We start from the raw sequence: 9,709 nt of genomic DNA, 5'->3' as shown, positions 1-9,709 counted from the left end.
ACTCCAAGACAGAGAGATCTCTAACATGCTCATGTCCGGCACAGACTTAGTCACAGCATTCCACGGCTCTGACACATTTCTTTGGAAACCCACCCACCGCATGGTGTATGGAAGCATCCAGTTCCCAGAGGTGGAGGCTTTGGTTCCTGTCTTATCCTGTTCTGGTGTGCTTTCACAAACACCTAAATACAGGCCTGCATTTTGATCTAGTATCCCAGGCCGTTAAAATGAGCAGAAGGAAAAAAGCCCTTGAACAGTTTTACTGTAATCGTGGTGACGATTTTTTAAAAGAATTATCCTGGTCAGTTCAGAGCCTTCTCAATTTTTCACTTCCTATACACACAGCAAATGGAGAATCCTTGATTAAATAGAAAGCTCAGGAAAGGAGATGGTGTGGCTGAATATGGTTTATTGCTAACTAAACGTCAGCGAACAGTTTTTTCTTAAATATAGCACTTTCGCTTTGCGGGCTAAGGCATTCACGCCTTTAACAAATCAGGTGCCCTCTCTGTGTCATCCGCATTGGCTAAAGCATGATTATTATAATCTTTCTGGAAGATTTTGGATCTTGTTAATTCTTAATCATTCTTTTTACTCTTCAGCACTATAGTTAATATAAACCGTGTAAGGCAAAATTTTGCCCATCCTCTGACTTCACTTGGAAATTTTAGGTAGTTCTTTGTCTTTCTTTTTTAGTGAGATAATTGATATGAGCTTATATTCTTGAGATATTTTTCTTTTCAGTTAAATCAATTGCCGAAAAAACTTCGGTCCAATTAAGTGTTCTGATTAAGGATTTCTGGGTAAGTGGTTTTCAAATTCTTTGCCTAGAGGGGAACACTTCAAAGAAGGCCAATTTGCAGAATGCACATGGCAACCGCAAGAGGAAATACAGTAATCTGATATTTGGTTAGAGCAAATCAAATACCCCTACTTAAACCACTGACTTTACAGAAATTACTCAAGTATACTTCATCAACACCAGGTATGTATGCTAATGTTCATTCGAGATTCAAACCCATCCGTTTCCACCAAATGTCCCAGTCATGTGTATGGGTGCAGGACGCAGATAGTCAGGGCATCTATGAATCACAGTGGTTTACTCATGGCCTATGTGCTGCCAGTAAACAAAGATTTCATTCAGCTTCATTTGAAAAATAAAACTTTTGGACAATTTACTGAGGTAGCTTCCACTGGGACAGGATTGAAAGAAAGAGAAGATTGTGATGCTTAACCAAGCAAACTCTCTAGTAAAACATACCCTACTCAGCTGCTCAGTCTTGCAATCACATCTAGACCTTGCCATTCCAAGTCACTGTTCTAGAACCTCAGTTTCAAGCACCCAATCTCTAATCACAACCTCTGATTTTTGGAGGTCAGGCTCTCTAGTGCCCAGACTTTAAAAATACCACCGAACCTACCACATTTACACTCCTCCCACACCTTCTTGCCATCTCAGCCCCCTTCACCCATGTTAAATGCCATGGTCAGTCATTAGAATCCCTCCCTTAGAGTCCCACTAACATCCCACGTACAACTTACTGTCACATTTTGAATTCATACTTATTAACCTCAAGGGGTTGTGAGCGATCAGGCTCCATTTCCCTAGGCTGCCTTTCTTCCATTCCCCTCAAAGACTATTTCTCTTCCCCCCTTTCTCCAAACCTCTCACACCTCCTCCCCATGTCACTGTCTGCTGACCTATTTCCCAAGACTCTGAGAAAGTGGAAGCCCTTGGAAGAGAGCCTCTACCACACACTTTTACTGCCGCATCCAATAACCTGCCCTCCTTTCACCTGTCCTGCTGTCACATCCCTCATCCCAGGCCAACAGGAGGGCTCCCCCCTACCTTTGTCAAGGATAGCACCCCACCCCCTGGAAAGGGATTCTTCACCTTTGCTCCTGTGTCATCAGTTTTTCTTTCTCTTCTGGATTTTTCCCATCTTAAAAATAACTCCCGGGGCTTCTCTGGTGGTGCAGTGGTTAAGAATCTGCCTGCCAGTGCAGGGGTCATGGGTTCAAGCCCTGGTCTGGGAAGATCCCACATGCTGCAGAGCAACTAAGAATGTGCGCCACAACTACTGAATCTGCGCTCTAGAGCCTGTGAGCCACAACTACTGAACCCTGCGAGCCACAAGTACAGAGCCTGTGAGCCACAACTACTGAGCCCGTGAGCCACAACTACTGAATGCTGTGCGCCTGGAGCCTGTGCTCCACAACAAGAGAAGCCACGGCAATGAGAACCTGTGCAACGCAACGAAGAGTAGCCCCCGCTCGCTGCAACTAGAGAAAGCCCATGTGCAGGAACGAAGCCTCAATGCAGCCAAAAATAAAAATAAACAAAATAAATAAATTTATATAAAAAAAATAACTCCCTGAACCTGTGCTACACTTCAGCTTCCGCCCTATTTTTCTGCCCCTTCTACAGTTGTCCCCCTTGCGGACAACAAAAGAGTTGTCTATCCATGCCTTCCCCAGGGTTCTTTCCTCCCAGTACCTTCTGAAACTGCTACAGTTAGATTTCAAGAAACCCCTCCAACCACTGCGATTAGGCCTCAGCCTTCACCATTCCACCATTCCACTGAAACAGCCCCTGCTACGGCCCTCCAGGCCCTCCATGGTGTAAAGTTCAATGGCCAATTCTCAGCCTTCGTTTCTTGCATCTTTCAGCATCCTTTAACATAGCTGACCATTCCTTTCTTTCTCCTTAAAACACTTTTCTTTGTCTCTAGGACACTGTATGCTCATGTGCCTTTTCTTCTACCTCACCGATCACCCCTTCTTGGTCAATTCCTCCTCATCTCTCTGACCCCTTAACACAGAAGTGCCCTCCTAATGGAGAAGAAACCACCCAAGGCTCAGGTCTTGGACCTCGTCTCTTTTCTGTCTATACTCACTCCTTGATTTTCTCAGCTAGTCTCAACTCTAAGCACATCTGCTAACGACTTTTACCTTGGTATTTTTAGCCTCCTTGCACAGCCCCCCACCGAACTCTTAAGATCAGATTCAACTTCCTAATTGAAATTTCCATTTGGACGGAGAGTTCACATCCCCGGTGTAACACAAAGCTGAGCTCCTCGTATTCTGCCTCCTGCTCCTCTTATGCCTCAGTTTTCCCATCATTTTGGACTTCAGTCCAAGCACCTTAAAGTCATTCTTGACTCCTCCCATTCTCACGGTAGATCTTGCTGCCCTGCTCTACCTTCAGAGCATAATCAGAATTGGATCACTTCTCATCACCTCCACTGAAGTCACCTTAATACAGGCCCCCTCATCTTTTGCACAGATTATTGTGATCTCCTCCTGTCTCGCCTCCCTGCTTTTGCTGTTGCCCCCCTCTAGTCTACCTTAACACCACTGCCAGAATCCTCCTATTACAGTATAGCTCAGACCACATTACTCCTGGTTACAAAAGCTTCCGATGGCATTCCATCTCACTCTCAAAGCCAAAGTCCTTGTAATGGCCTCAAGGTCCTACACTGTGCATCCTGGCCCACCTCCAATCCCCTTTCCCTCAGTGTCCCCCTTCTTGTTCACCTCTAGTCACAGAGTCACTTCCTCTTTGTGGACTCTGCACTCTCTCATGCCTCTATCAGGAAGGTGCTTTCTCCAGACAGTCATGTGGTTCAGCTCTTTATTCAAATGCCATCTTAGTGAGGCTGTCTGGACCATCTTGTATAAAACTGCAAGCTCCGTCATACCCCCTAAACATTTTCTTTCCCCCTTTCCCTGCTTTATTTTTCTCCATAGAGAATCATTTTCCTTTCCACCCTACTAGACGTCGGTGTGCCACTTAGAGTCAGTATGATGTGGTGGTCGAGATGCAGGTATGTCGTGGAGTCCGTGTGCCGGAGTTCAAGGTCCTGCTATGTTACTTACCAGGTAGTCAAGATAGAATCTCTCTATTGTTCATTTTTCTCATTTATAAGATGGGAATAATAATAGTCCTCACCTCATCAGGTTGTAGGTTTCGTATCTGTAAAGTTCTTAGAAAGGTATCTGGAACATATGAAGTGCTACCTGGTTAGCGAACACATATTTCATCCATCTTTTGTTTATTATGCCTCCCCCACTAGAATGTGAGTTCCATAAGGGTGGGGTTTCGTCTGTTTTGTACACAGCTTGATCCCCACCACATAGTCAGGGCCTCACCCAGAGCTGAGTCTCAGTACACAGCTGTAGAATGACAAGTCATTAAAGTTTCTGAGATACTCAAGAGTCAGTAAGGAAAACTTGAGAAAACTTTCCGTGATATAATGACGTCACATGAACAAAAACTAAAGTTCCTGATTGCTGGCGTTGACATAGGCCTGGATAAATTTGTGTTCATCATTCCCAGGTGGCAAGCCTCTCTCCTAGGTTATTTCAGAAAGTCACAGAATAGACTCTCAGCATGCTAGGTGAGCATGCATTGGTTCTGTTTTAGTACTAGATCTATAACTACCAAAAATCATTTTCCTTTGGTAAATGGGAACTAACTGAGGTGTTCGAGTCCTACATTGAAGCTCTACTCAGTGTTTTCTGACTGGAATATTCTTCACAATGCCACTTAAGCGCGCAGATACCCACAGGGTACTCTGGGGTCCCCAGTGAAATGGGCTCCCTAAATAATTTGGACACTATTATTATCCTATACCAGCGGTCCCCAATCTTTTTGGCACCAGGGGCCGGTTTCATGGAAGACAATTTTTCCAAGGGGTGGGGGGGTGAGGGGGGATGGTGCAGGCGGTAATGGGGGCGATGGGGAGAGGCAGATGAGTCTTCACTCGCTGGCCTTCCGCTCACCTCTTGCTGTGTGGCCCGGTTCCTAACAGGCCAAGGACCGGGGGTTGAGGACCTCTGTCTTACACCCCTGTCCTCTACCATCTCACCAGAAAAATAGACTCAGAAGGGTAAGGGTAAATAGACTCCAGAAAAATAGACTCAGAAGGGTAAGCTTAAGAGTTTAGATCTTTCAACTCATTAAAATAGCATTGTTTTTGTTATGTTTGCTATCTTGTTTTGTTTTAATAAAAATAACCTGGCACTAAGTCCTGGCTGAAACATCAGGGTCTGAGTCCTTGCTGTCCAGAGTTTATGTTCTGTTCTGTATGGTGAACGCTTAGAGCGGGCTTGGGCCTGAACGCACCTAAGAATGACTCCAGTATTGGATTGTCTTTGGTATTATATATATAATTCCCTGAGGAGAGAATTGGATGGAATTCTATTTTAAGAAGTGATCTTTAAGAATTGAGTCTGCCTCTTTCACGTCTGAGATTAAAAGGTTTAGTGAAGTAGATAGTGTGCGTTCTCCCCAGTCAAGTCATCCACCGTTGCTCCAACGAATGCCTGCCCTGGGGCGCTCTTTCTTCCTTTGGCAGAAGTCTGATTCTGCAGCCTCTGGGCACATTCTGGAGACCAGGCACTCCCTTCCCAGCCGCACCCACTGTCGTCATGCAGTGAGCACACCAAACAGGTTCTCCTGGACAGACTGCCGCTGAGGTGTCTGCAGTGGAAGGGAAGTACAGTCATGCACACGCCCGATGACACAGTGACATAAAGGAAGCAGCTGCTCTGCCTTCCCCTGGCTTACAATAAATATAGTAACCACGCAGACGTGGATTTCCCATGTGGAGGTAACGGAGCTTATGGGCCTCTTTCCAGCTCTATCCGTACTTTTGCATTTGTGATTGTATATATTTTTTTTAAAGGAAGGCCCCAAATTGTACAAGCTTCAGGCCCCACAAAAACTTAGTTTACCTGACTATCCTGTGTTTTGTGTAATGTCACATACTTACCCACTTATGCGAAGAACTCTGTAAGGTTGTGCTAGCCCCACTTATAGGAAACACTGGCAGGTGGAGAGGCTTACTTAGCCAAGAGCACACAGCTAAGTTGGCCATGAACTGTGGCCACTCAGCAAGGCCTGAGGTTTAAACTGAGCTTCTTTTGATGTCTTTAGGTGTATTTGTTGGTTATCCTAATTTCAAATGCATCACCCACATTAAATGATTTGGCTCTTTTATTTTATACTTCAGAACAAGCTCAGTGCACTCACAGCATCGGATGGTAATGATGAATCATAAAAAGTCTAGTCTATCCTGTAATCCTTTGGCCTGTTCATACCTAGTGGATAGAAATTACTATTTAGAAGATCTTATGAAAAGTGGAGAAATCAATTGGGAGATAAAATACTTATATTAAAAGATTTTAAAAACAGATACATCAGTCTCTGTCTACTTTTTAAGAAGGTCTTTGTACTCCATAGGAGGAAAGTCTTGATTAATCAACCAATTCAGTGTTATAGAATACTTAGAGTTTCTCAGTAGTTTTAAGAAGCACAGAAAAGAGTTGACATTGTCTCTAACACTGTAATTAGCATAGACACATTCTGAACGTCTCTCTCCCCAATTACAACCTGTTTCCTAGCAAGGGGAGCTGAAAGTAAAGATGATGCTTGGTTGAGTCCAACATGCAGACACACAGGATATACCAGTAACAAAGATTAACACAAGGGGGAAAATTGCGAGAACAGTACATAGCACTCTCTGATGCTCTAGGCAGCATCAGAATCCCCTAGAAGGCGCTTGTTAAAACACAGATTATCCCCCTCCCCTCTACCCCTGAATTTCTGATTTGGTAGGTCTGGGGTGGGGTCTGAGGATGTGCATTTCTAAGAAGTTACCAGGCAACGTAGATGTTGCTGGTCTCAGGGCCTCTCTTTGAAAACCATTGCTCAAGGAAACGTTCTGAGTCCACAATTCTACTTGAGTACAAACCTCATTATACTACTTATTTAACCCTCATAACACTCAGCAAAAGAGCATAATTAGGCCCACAATAGTTTTTGCCAGCCCTTTCTTAGAATCTAATAAAACATCAATAGACTACTAATAGTTCGATAACTACATTTTTTGATCTCAACATTGCAAGATCTTTCTAGTTTGGGCCCTGACTAATGACTAGGCACTTCTTCAGACCCTCAAATAATAAGTGAGAGTTTGAAATAACCAAATAATTTGCCATGACGTCATTGGTCTTATGAAATGACAGCACCACACATTAAGAGTAGCCAACAGGGCTTCCCTGGTGGCGCAGTGGTTGAGAGTCCGCCTGCCGATGCAGGGGACATGGGTTCGTGCCCCGGTCCGGGAAGATCCCACGTGCCGCGGAGCGGCTAGGCCCGTTAGCCATGGCCGCTGAGCCTGCGCGTCCGGAGCCTGTGCTCCACAACGGGAGAGGCCACAACAGTGAAAGGCCCGCGTACCGCAAAAATAAATAAAAAAAAAAAAAAAAAAAAAAAAGAGTAACCAACAATAACCAATCAAGAACTGGAACATGGAAAATGCCCATATAGGGCATGAGTGTTCCTTGGGGCTAGAGACCACAGGGCTGGGTTGCCAGAACATCTTCAAGACATAGAGAGGAATGGATGGGAAGAAAACTCAACTATGCAATTGCACATCATTGAATTCTCTGTCCGTGCATTGTCGTATTTGGGTCAGGGTTTCCAAGCTCATTTCCCAGATTATATTCTCTCCAACACAGCTAAAAAATACACACCTTTTCATATAATTTGTCCTTCTAAGACTTCCCATAATAAACAGTCCTGAGCATTCACTGATCTCACACACACGCACATGCACACGCACACAAATATATATATAATGTCCCTATGCATCTGTTTACCAACATCCTCACATATTCCTACTTTATAAAAATATGTCGTTCTCTATTTTTGTTTGTATTGTTTTGTTTTCTGCTGCCTCCTTGACTTAAATAAATTTCCCAAAGTAGAAATAATTGCTTTTGTCACACCGTAAAACCCATGAGTACCAGTACTAGGTAGGCTATATGAGCAATGAGTACTCCAAAAATATTTGTTGATAACGCATAACCTGGGCAATCATCTATGGGGAGAGAACAGGCCATGTCCCCTAAAATCAAGTAGCCTAATGAACAATTTGCTTAAAATTCAGCACCATTTTCAAGAGTTTTTGCATTCATTTGAGCAACCTATTTTTTGCTGTCATTGTTGTTGTTTGCTATTGGCATTTTGAGAATTGACAAAACCTAATTTTGCTCCCTGGAAAAGTGCCGGATTCCAAGATCAGGGCAGGGGAAGTACAAGATGAGCCTGTAATGTCTTGATGTGTCAGAAGTAAGATAATGCTCAAAGAATGATGGGGATGTATCAAAAGGTCACAGAGGCCAGCTTTAGAGTATTCCCATCGGCCAAATAAGGGACATTTAAGATCAAAACAAATATCAAGAACAAAATATTAAATAAAATAGGAATCCATGAATCTAAAATAATAGCAATCAGGAATTCCCTGGTGGCCCAGTGGTTAGGACTTGGTGTTTTCACTGCCGTGCCCAGGTTCAACTGGGGAACTATGATCCCACAAGCCATGTGGTGTGGCCAAAAAAAAAAAAAAAAGTAATAGAAATATATATTATATAGATATAGATAAATGGGAGAGATGGAAAACCTCTACCTCACAGCATTAATGCCAATTAATAAATATAGAAAGAATGATGGAATTAGAAAATCTCCATTTGGCAGCCGCCATCATTGGGTAAAGGTATAAGGAGTAACAGGATATTTATATAGTCTCAAAGCATCTCCCCGTGAGATACTTAGTAATTACAAAGGATAACAGAGTAACTTTACAATGGAGAAACCTAGAAGGTACCAGCCCAATCAAATGGCAAAGTTAACATTGCCGGTAATTAGTTATGTGCCTCCTGATTTAATGTGCTGAAAAAACTTCAGCATCACTTCTACGATCACCCTGCTGAAAGTGCACAACCTGAATCCAATCAAAAGAAAACAAGACAAACCAAATTGAGGAACATTCTACAAAATAAGGGTCTGTATTTTTTTAAAATGTCAATGTCATGAAATACGAAGAAAGACTCAAGAATCGTTCCAGATGAAAGGAAATGAAAGAGATGTGACAACTGAACACAACACACGATTTCAGATTTTCTTTTGCTGTGAAGGACATTTTTTTTTTTTTTTTTTTTTTTTGCGGTACGCGGGCCTCTCACTGTTGTGGCCTCTCCCGTTGCGGAGCGCAGGCTCCGGACGCGCAGGCTCAGCGGCCATGGCTCACGGGCCCAGCCGCTCTGCGGCATGCGGGATCCTCCCAGACCGGGGCATGAACCCGCGTCCCCTGCATCGGCAGGCGGACTCTCAACCACTGCGCCACCAGGGAAGCCCTGTGAAGGACATTTTTGAGACAAATAGTGTATTCGTTTCCTATGCTGTGTAACAAATTACCCCAAACTTAGTGGCTTAAAACAATGCAAATTTCTTATTTTATAGTTCTGTAGAAGTCTGATAGGGGTCTCCCTGGGATAAAATCAAGGTGTCAGCAGGGCTTTGTCCCCTTCTGGAGGCTCTAGGGAAGAATCATTCCCTTGTCTTTCTTTCTGAGCTTCTAGAAGCCACCCACGTTCCCTGGCTCCTGCCCCCTCCTTCATCTTCAAGCCGACAGTGGTGGCCTTAACACATTGCATCATTCTGACCTCCTTTTCTGCCTCCCTCTTCCAATTATAAGAATCCTTATGGTTGTATTGGCCCAACTAGATAATCCAAGATAATCTCTCAATTTTAAGATCAGCTGATTGACAACCTAATTACATCAGAAAGCTTAATGCCCCTTTGCCTTGTGTAACCTAACACATTCATAGGTTCTAGGAATTAGGATGTGGACATCTTTGG

The sequence above is a fragment of the Delphinus delphis genome, chromosome 1 (genome assembly GCF_949987515.2).
Source record: "Delphinus delphis chromosome 1, mDelDel1.2, whole genome shotgun sequence".
NCBI classification, from domain to species: Eukaryota; Metazoa; Chordata; class Mammalia; order Artiodactyla; family Delphinidae; genus Delphinus; species Delphinus delphis.
This window is presented reverse-complemented; position numbering follows the sequence as displayed.